General features: G+C 47.0%; 1 long non-coding RNA gene across 1 annotated transcript in view; it reads right to left on the reverse strand.

The window, feature by feature from the left end:
* The window catches only part of LOC122940148, a 32,368-nt gene extending 24,755 nt beyond the window's left edge, over positions 1-7,613 (reverse strand). The window contains exon 1 of the long non-coding RNA XR_006390250.1: positions 7,483-7,613. This is a non-coding gene — a long non-coding RNA (uncharacterized LOC122940148). The remainder of the gene's footprint in view (positions 1-7,482) is intronic.
* Between the last annotated feature and the right edge of the window lie 956 nt (positions 7,614-8,569).

Raw genomic sequence — 8,569 nt, forward strand, 5'->3', positions numbered from 1 at the left:
ATTGAAAATCTATTCATAATTATAATAATTAAATATCTTTTTTCCTAGTCAATTTATGGTTGTTGAAAAAATGTGATTAAGATAAATCTGCATCAAAAGTTGACTAATGTTGTACATACATTACACACTGCTCACCTGGTACCCACTGGTCTCTACTTTCTGGTTCTATCTCAACACCCAGTAAATGGCAGTGATTAGTTCTGCTGGCATTTTCTGGGTTTCCGGAGGGGATCACTAAGTAAAGACCAGCTGTACACACCAAGTATCAACACATGAATGGCTGGGAATCTGTCAGTGACACTTTCTTATTTTTTTTTTGTTTTTATGAGCCCTTTAAAAAAAATAAAAAAATAATTGTCATTCTACATTGATATTATCTGAAGGAATGTGCATGGATACTGACTAGAGTTGAGCGAACACCTGGATGTTTGGGTTCGAGAGGTTCGGCCGAACTTCCCGAAAATGTTCGGGTTCGGGATCCGAACTCGACCCGAACTTCGCCCCGAACCCAAACCCCATTGAAGTCAATGGGGACCCGAACTTTTCGGCACTAAAAAGGCTGTAAAATAGCCCAGGAAAGGGCTAGAGGGCTGCAAAAGGTAGCAAAATGTAGGTAAATCCCCTGCAAACAAATGTGGATAGGGAAATGAATAAAAAAATAAATAAAATAAAAAATTAACCAATATCAATTGGAGAGAGGTCCCATAGCAGAGAATCAGGCTTCATGTCACCCACCACTGGAACAGGCCACTGTGAGATATTTATGCCCCGGCACCCAGACAGAGGAGAGAGGTCCCATAGCAGAGATGAAGGCTTCATGTCATAGCAGAGAATAAGGCTTCATGTCACCCACCACTGGAACAGGCCACTGTCAGATATTTTTAGGCCCCGACACCCAGACAGAGGAGAGAGGTCCCATAGCAGAGAATCAGGCTTCATGTCATAGCAGAGACTCAGGCTTCATGTCACCCACCACTGGAACAGGCCATTGTCAGATATTTTTAGGCCCCGGCACCCAGACAGAGGAGAGAGGTCCCATTGCAGAGAATCAGGCTTCATGTCATAGCAGAGAATCAGGCTTTATGTCACCCAACACTGGAACAGGCCACTGTCAGATATTTTTAGGCCCCGGCACCCAGACAGAGGAGAGGTTCATTCAACTTTGGGTTGCCCCGCAATATAATGGTAAAATGAAAAAAAAAAAAGAGGATTGAATGAGGAAGTGCCCTGGAGTACAAGAATAAATGGTTAAGGGGAGGTAGTTATAAATGTCTAATCTGCACAAGGGATGGACAGGTCCTGTGGGATCCATGCCTGGTTCATTTTTATGAACGTCAGCTTGTCCACATTGGCTGTAGACAAGCGGCTGCGTTTGTCTGTAATGACGCCCCCTGCCGTGCTGAATACACGTTCAGACAAAACGTTGGCTTGGCCGCCAGCACCTCCAAGGCATAAAAGGCTAGCTCTGGCCACGTGGACAATTTGGAGACCCAGAAGTTGAATGGGGCCAAACCATCAGTCAGTACGTGGAGGGGTGTGCACACGTACTGTTCTACCATGTTAGTGAAATGTTGCCTCCTGCTAACACGTTGCGTATCAGGTGGTGGTGCAGTTAGCTGTGGCGTGCTGACAAAACTTTCCCACATCTCTGCCATGCTAACCCTGCCCTCAGAGGAGCTGGCCGTGACACAGCTGCGTTGGCGACCTCTTGCTCCTCCTCTGCCTTCGTCTTTGGCTTCCACCTGTTTCCCTGTGACATTTGGGAATGCTCTCAGTAGCACGTCTACCAATGTGCGCTTGTACTCGCGCATCTTCCTATCACGCTCCAGTGCAGGAAGTAAGGTGGGCACATTGTCTTCCAGCAGGGTGGCAACCCAGTAGTCTGCACACGTTAAAATGTGGGCAACTCTGCTGTCGTTGCGCAGGCACTGCAGCATGTAGTCGCTCATGTGTGCCAGGCTGCCCAGAGGTAAGGACAAGCTGTCCTCTGTGGGAGGTGTATTGTCATCGTCCTGCCTTTCCCCCCAGCCACGCACCAGTGATGGGCCCGAGCTGTGTTGGGTGCCACCCCGCTGTGAACATGCTTCATCCTCCTCCTCCTCCATTAGTGGGCCCTGTCTGGCCACATTTGTACCTGGCCTCTGCTGTTGCAAAAAAACTCCCTCTGAATCACTTCTAAGAGACTGGCCTGAAAGTGCTAAAAATGACCCCTCTTCCACCTCCTCCTCCTCCTCCTGGGCCACCTCCTCTTCCATTATCGCCCTAAGTGTATTATCAAGGAGACATAGAAGTGGTATTGTAACGCTGATAACGGCATCATCGGCACTGGCCATGTTGGTGGAGTACTCGAAACAGCGCAACAGGGCACACAGGTCATGCATGAAGGCCCAGTCATTGGTGGTGAAGTGGTGCTGTTCCGCAGTGCGACTGACCCGTGCGTGGTGCAGCTGAAACTCCACTATCGCCTGCTGCTGCTTGCACAGTCTGTCCAGCATGTGCAAGGTGGAGTTCCACCTGGTGGGCAAGTCGCATATGAGGCGGTGAGCGGGAAGGCCGAAGTTACGCTGTAGCGCAGACAGGCAAACAGCGGCAGGATGTGAACGGCGGATACGCGCACAGACGGCCCGCACTTTATTCAGCAGCTCTGACATGTCGGGGTAGTTGTGAATGAACTTCTGCACCACCAAATTCAGCACATGCGCCAGGCAAGGGATGTGCGTCAAACCGGCTAGTCCCAGAGCTGCGACGAGATTTCGCCCATTATCGCACACCACCAGGCTGGGCTTGAGGCTCACCGGCAGCAACCACTCGTCGGTCTGTTGTTCTATACCCCGCCACAACTCCTGCGCGGTGTGGGGCCTGTCCCCCAAACATATGAGTTTCAGAATGGCCTGCTGATGTTTACCCCGGGTTGTGCTGAAGTTGGTGGTGAAGGTGTGTGGCTGACCGGATGAGGAGGTGGTAGAAGAGGAGGAAGCCGAGTAGGAGGAGGAGGCAACAGGAGGCAAAGAATGTTGCCCTGCGATCCTTGGCGGCGGAAGGACGTGCGCCAAAGAGCGCTCCGCCTGGGGCCCAGCCGCCACTACATTTACCCAGTGTGCAGTTAGGGAAATATAGCGTCCCTGGCCGTGCTTACTGTTCCACGTATCTGTGGTTAGGTGGACCTTGCCACAGATGGCGTTGCGCAGTGCACACTTGATTTTATCAGATACTAGGTTGTGCAGGGAAGGCACGGCTCTCTTGGAGAAGTAGTGGCGGCTGGGAACAACATACTGTGGGACAGCAAGCGACATGAGCTGTTTGAAGCTGTCTGTGTCCACCAGCCTAAATGACAGCATTTCATAGGCCAGTAGTTTAGAAATGCTGGCATTCAGGGCCAGGGATCGAGGGGGGCTAGGTGGGAATTTACGATTTCTCTCAAATGTTTGTGAGATGGAGAGCTGAACGCTGCCGTGTGACATGGTGGAAATGCTTGGTGTTGAGGTGGTGGTGTTGGTGGTACATCCTCTGTTTGCTGGGCGGCAGGTGCCAACGTTCCTCCTGAGACGGAGGAAGAGGCCGAGGCGGCAGCAGCAGAAGAGGTAGCAGGGGGAGCCTGAGTGAGTTCCTTGTTTTTAAGGTGTTTACTCCACTGCAGTTCATGCTTTGCATGCAGATGCCTGGTCATGCAGGTTGTGCTAAGGTTCACAGCATGCAAACCACTCAGTCTTGTCGTCAGCACATTGTTTGAAGAACTGCCACGCCAGGGAACTCCTTGAAGCTGCCTTTGGGGTGCTCGGTCCCAGGTGGCGTGGCCAGTAGCAGGCGAACTCTCTTGGTGGTGGGTGTTCTGCTTTTGCCCCCTGCTCCCTCATTTGCTACGCTGTTGGTTCGGTCTCACCACTGCCTCTTCCTCTGAACTCTGAAAGTCAGTGGCACGACCTTCATTCAATGTGGGGTCTATGACCTCATCGTCCCCTGCATCCTCTTCCACCCAGTCTTCCTCCCTGACCTCCTGTTCAGTCTGCACACTGCAGAAAGACGCAGCAGTTGGCACCTGTGTTTCGTCATCATCAGAGACATGCTGAGGTGGTATTCCCATGTCCTCATCATCAGGAAACATAAGTGGTTGTGCATCACTGCATTCTATGTCTTCCACCGCTGGGGAAGGGCTAGGTGGATTCCCCTGGGGAAACCCTGCCAGCAGAGTCTTCAAACAGCATAAGAGACTGCTGCATGACTTGAGGCTCAGACAGTTTCCCTGATATGCATGGGGGTGATGTGACAGACTGATGGGCTTGGTTTTCAGGTGCCATCTGTGCACTTTCTGCAGAAGACTGGGTGGGAGATAATGTGAACGTGCTGGATCCACTGTCGGCCACCCAATTGACTAATGCCTGTACCTGCTCAGGCCTTACCATCCTTAGAACGGCATTAGGCCCAACCAAATATCGCTGCAAATTCTGGCGGCTACTGGGACCTGAGGTAGTTGGTTTACTAGGACGTGTGGCTGTGGCCACTAACACCACCACGACCATGTCCGCGTCCCTTACTAGATGTTTTCCTCATTGTTACCGTTCACCACAATAAGAAAAAAATTATTTGTCCCAATGTATTGAATTCAGGCCTTTTTTTACAGGCACCTAACACTATCTGGCTATCTATTTAGGTACCGTATTACACTAATACAGGCACAGAAATAACCACAGATTTAGCTGAATCTAAACTGTAGGCCTAGTTTTTAGGCCCTGGATGACAGGTATCCCTTTTACGAACAGAATTAGACTTGGAAATGCACGGTAGCGTGTGAAGCCCCTGATGTAGGATATAGCAAACAAAAAAAACACACTATTGATGGTTAAATGGACTTGGTGGCAGCCTGTGCTGGCGCACCACAAGACACAAGATGGCCGCCGATCACCCCAGAAAAAAGTAACAGAAAAACGCTCTGGGCAGCCTAAAAACAATGAGCAATTAACTAGCAGAAGTTGAATGATACACAGCTGTAGATCAATCACTTCATTAAGTGTTTTTGATGAGTAAATCCCTGCCTAATCTCACCCTAACAGCAGCAGCTGCATCCTCTCCCTACACTGATCAGAGCAGAGTGACGTGCGGCGCTACGTGACTCCAGCTTAAATAGAGGCTGGGTCACATGCTGCACTGGCCAATCACAGCCATGCCAATAGTAGGCATGGCTGTGATGGCCTCTTGGGGCAAGTAGTACGATGCTTGTTGATTGGCTGCTTTGCAGCCTTTCAAAAAGCGCCAAGGAAGCGCCGAACCCCGAACCAGAACCCGGACTTTTACGTAAATGTTCGGGTTCGGGTCCATGTCACGAACACCCCAAAATTCGGTACGAACCTCAACTATACAGTTCGGGTTCGCTCATCCCTAATACTAACCAATTTACTGGCAGTTGAGAGTACAACCACATTCCTGAACTTCTTGCCTAGCATGCTCAAACGTATTACTAGGATCTTCAATGAATAAAAGTAAATCACTAGTATATGTGGATATTTTGTCTTCTCTTCTCCTCATTCCAAACCCCATGATGTTTGAGTAGTTTCCTATAAAAATAGGCAAAGGCTCCATCACCAAAGTGAAGAGCAGCATAGAGACAGGTCAACCCTGTCTTGTCCCTCAGATGGGTGAGAAGGTATCAGGTATTCAGCCCTTCAAGCTAATTATTGTGGTAGGGCCTGAATAAAGAACACACACTTATCTAATTAAAGTTTCACCCTTTCCAAATCTCAGCAGAGACCATAAAAACCAACTTTTATTTGCTGCTCAGAGCAAATTGTTAATAATGTAAAATAAGTTATTTGTAAATCTACACATAAGAAATAAACCCTAGTGTCTCTCAAGTCAGCTCTGATTAAGTTTGTTGTTATATTGGCACCCCATGCCATCCTGCTCCTCTGGGCAGGCCCTGTCATTGGCCTACATACACTAATGGCGCTGCTGTCTATGCCTGCTTGGTCCCGCTGGTCCTCCTCTGCCCTCCAGCATCAGGTCCTGCTGCCAGAGTTCTGTGTCCCCTGTTGCAGCCTACGCTAGTCTTCTTGTTCTCCCCACTTCTCCCGTATTGGGGCACTGGCTATCATGCGTTTAAAGGACCAGTGTGCATCCTAACCTTCACCAGCCAATGGCTGGAAACCTTTGTATACTTAAGGGACCTTTCCCTGGGGAGAGGTGCCTGAGAAATATGTTTCTAGATCCTGCAAAATATGTTATAATCAGCTTATCTGCCCCTGTCCCGACTTCTGCCTGTTTACTGGATTCTGACCCTCTGCCGCCTGGCCTGACCCATGCCACATCACTGTATTCTGACTGTTCTGCCTGCCCTGACCTTTTGACTTCACACAAACTCTGCTTGCCCCCAACTGGCACCCGTGGGTCAGCTGTCAACCACACCGGGACTACTTAATAAGGTTGCGGTCTGGTGGATCACCTGCAGTGAAATCTACATCCCCGTATAGGGGTTAAAGGATGAATACCAGGGGACTGCAGGATAACAGCCTCAGATTTAGCCCAAAATCAAACCAGTTCGTTGACACAATGCTTCCACCCACATTGCCCATAACAGTTGTCTCTTGCTGGACCTTTGAAGTCTATTATTATGGCACATCTCTGATGGGATAGTCCGAAGCTGGATGTAACTCAGGACTAGTGAAAAATAGGCTTACAAAGATAGTCACCTTTCACCACAGATTGTATTTGTAAAAAGATGCTCAAAAAACTAAATGCAGAAGGAAAATGAGAACTTTTAAAATTCAACTTTCATTTGATAAAGTGAAAATAGTGTATATTGAACCACAATTGCCAGTCTGCCCGGGTTTATAGATGGCTTTGTCTGTCTGGATAAAGGTTGCTGCTCGTTTGCCCTTTAGAAGAAGTTTACTTTTTTTGTAAATTGAATTGCCAGCATGGTTAATTGCAGCATGAATTGTAGCCACTTCTTTTTTGCCATCTGACGGCTCCGGAACCTATAAACAGTCCACAAATTATAGATGCAGATACAGTTGCAATTAGGATTACTGCATACCTCGTCCTAATACTAATTATAAACTTTCTTGCAATAAGATTTGCATGGCCTTAAAAATAATAATACCAACTGTATGAGTAAGCACTGTATTCACTTGACCTTTGTAATAGGTTTTTAACTAAAGTTTGGCTCCAAATACTGAAAAAAAACTGATTTTGCATTTGGTTCCATGCAACAGGGTGAAGCGTAATTCACATTTGCAATCTATTAATGCAATAAATTAAAAAATGAGGGAAATTTGCAAACGATCTCAACCATTGACTGCTATGCCTGATTTTTTTTTTTTTTTTTTTTATCAGATACAATTAAATCCTAATACATTCCATTGATGGGGGTCCATTGGAGTTTATATTTTTATGGCAAGAATAGTGCTATTATCTGCTCAGAAGTACCAGAAGGCCGAAATGCAAATGAGAATCAAGCCTAAGAAATGAGAATTTACTTGAAAATGTTACCTGGAAAGGAATGCAGTGGAAATAAGTGTTTTCCTGAAGATTGCTTTCAAAGAGTGTTATGTTACTGGTCGCCTTTTGTAAGACCAACTGCACACTGGTTTCTCCCACCATGCCCACCATGTGTAGACAGACAAGTTCAGATTGTTTTGAATAGACTTCTGAGGGAAAGATGACGGCATAGCGCCTGGATAGAAATGGAAAAGAGGACTAATATTAGATATATAATGCAATTATACCTGATCCATGGGCAGATTTAAAAATCAGTAAAATAGCTGCTAAAATCAATCCAAGAGCCCCTGATCTGTTTGAAGTCACTGTGGCCAAAACTCAAGTGTTTTGAAGTTTTGACAATGTTGAGAACATGGGGTCATTATGTGGTACCTTTTGATGCACCCCGTAAAATTCCAAAGTTTGCCTTTAAGTGATAAAATAAATAACTTCCCTTACCTCTCCTCCTCTGCTGCTCCTCTCCAGGTCCGGAGGTCCGGAGAAGTCATGCTCCCTTGTGTTCTCCGGCTAGTGCTGCATTGTTACCCTGCTGCGTGCAGTGTCAGGTCATAGTGCACGCACTACGTCATGACGCTGTACGTGGTCAGGACAGTGCAGCGCGGCCCCAAGAAAGAAGACCAGGGAGGGTGAAGGGTGAGTACCCACAGCACTTCGCTCCCCGCACCTAATGCATACTATTGAGCACTTCCATAATTGTATTCTATTCTAGTATTCCCTTTTTTTGAGGGAGGTGCATCTTATAAAACAAAAAATATGGCTTTTATATATTTTTTTACATTTATACATATATATACCTGACCCACTCACCTGAAACTGTACACAAAGCTGTACATAAAATAACAAAAACTAAATAATGACAAAATTGCAAACTTTGTAGACTACATAGGCCTCAGGGATGAACACCTTGGAATACTCAAAAACACATTTTTAGTCGGGATACCATCCAATTGCAGTGGAAAACCAAATTGCAGGGCCACCAGATTACCAATAAGTGAGCTACAATACAAAACAAGAAAATTGTCGGGTACCTGTTGTAACCTACACCCCAATCTGGAAATTCTAAGAAGGGTTGCTCGAA

This window comes from Bufo gargarizans, chromosome 6, assembly GCF_014858855.1.
Source record: "Bufo gargarizans isolate SCDJY-AF-19 chromosome 6, ASM1485885v1, whole genome shotgun sequence".
Taxonomy (NCBI): Eukaryota; Metazoa; Chordata; class Amphibia; order Anura; family Bufonidae; genus Bufo; species Bufo gargarizans.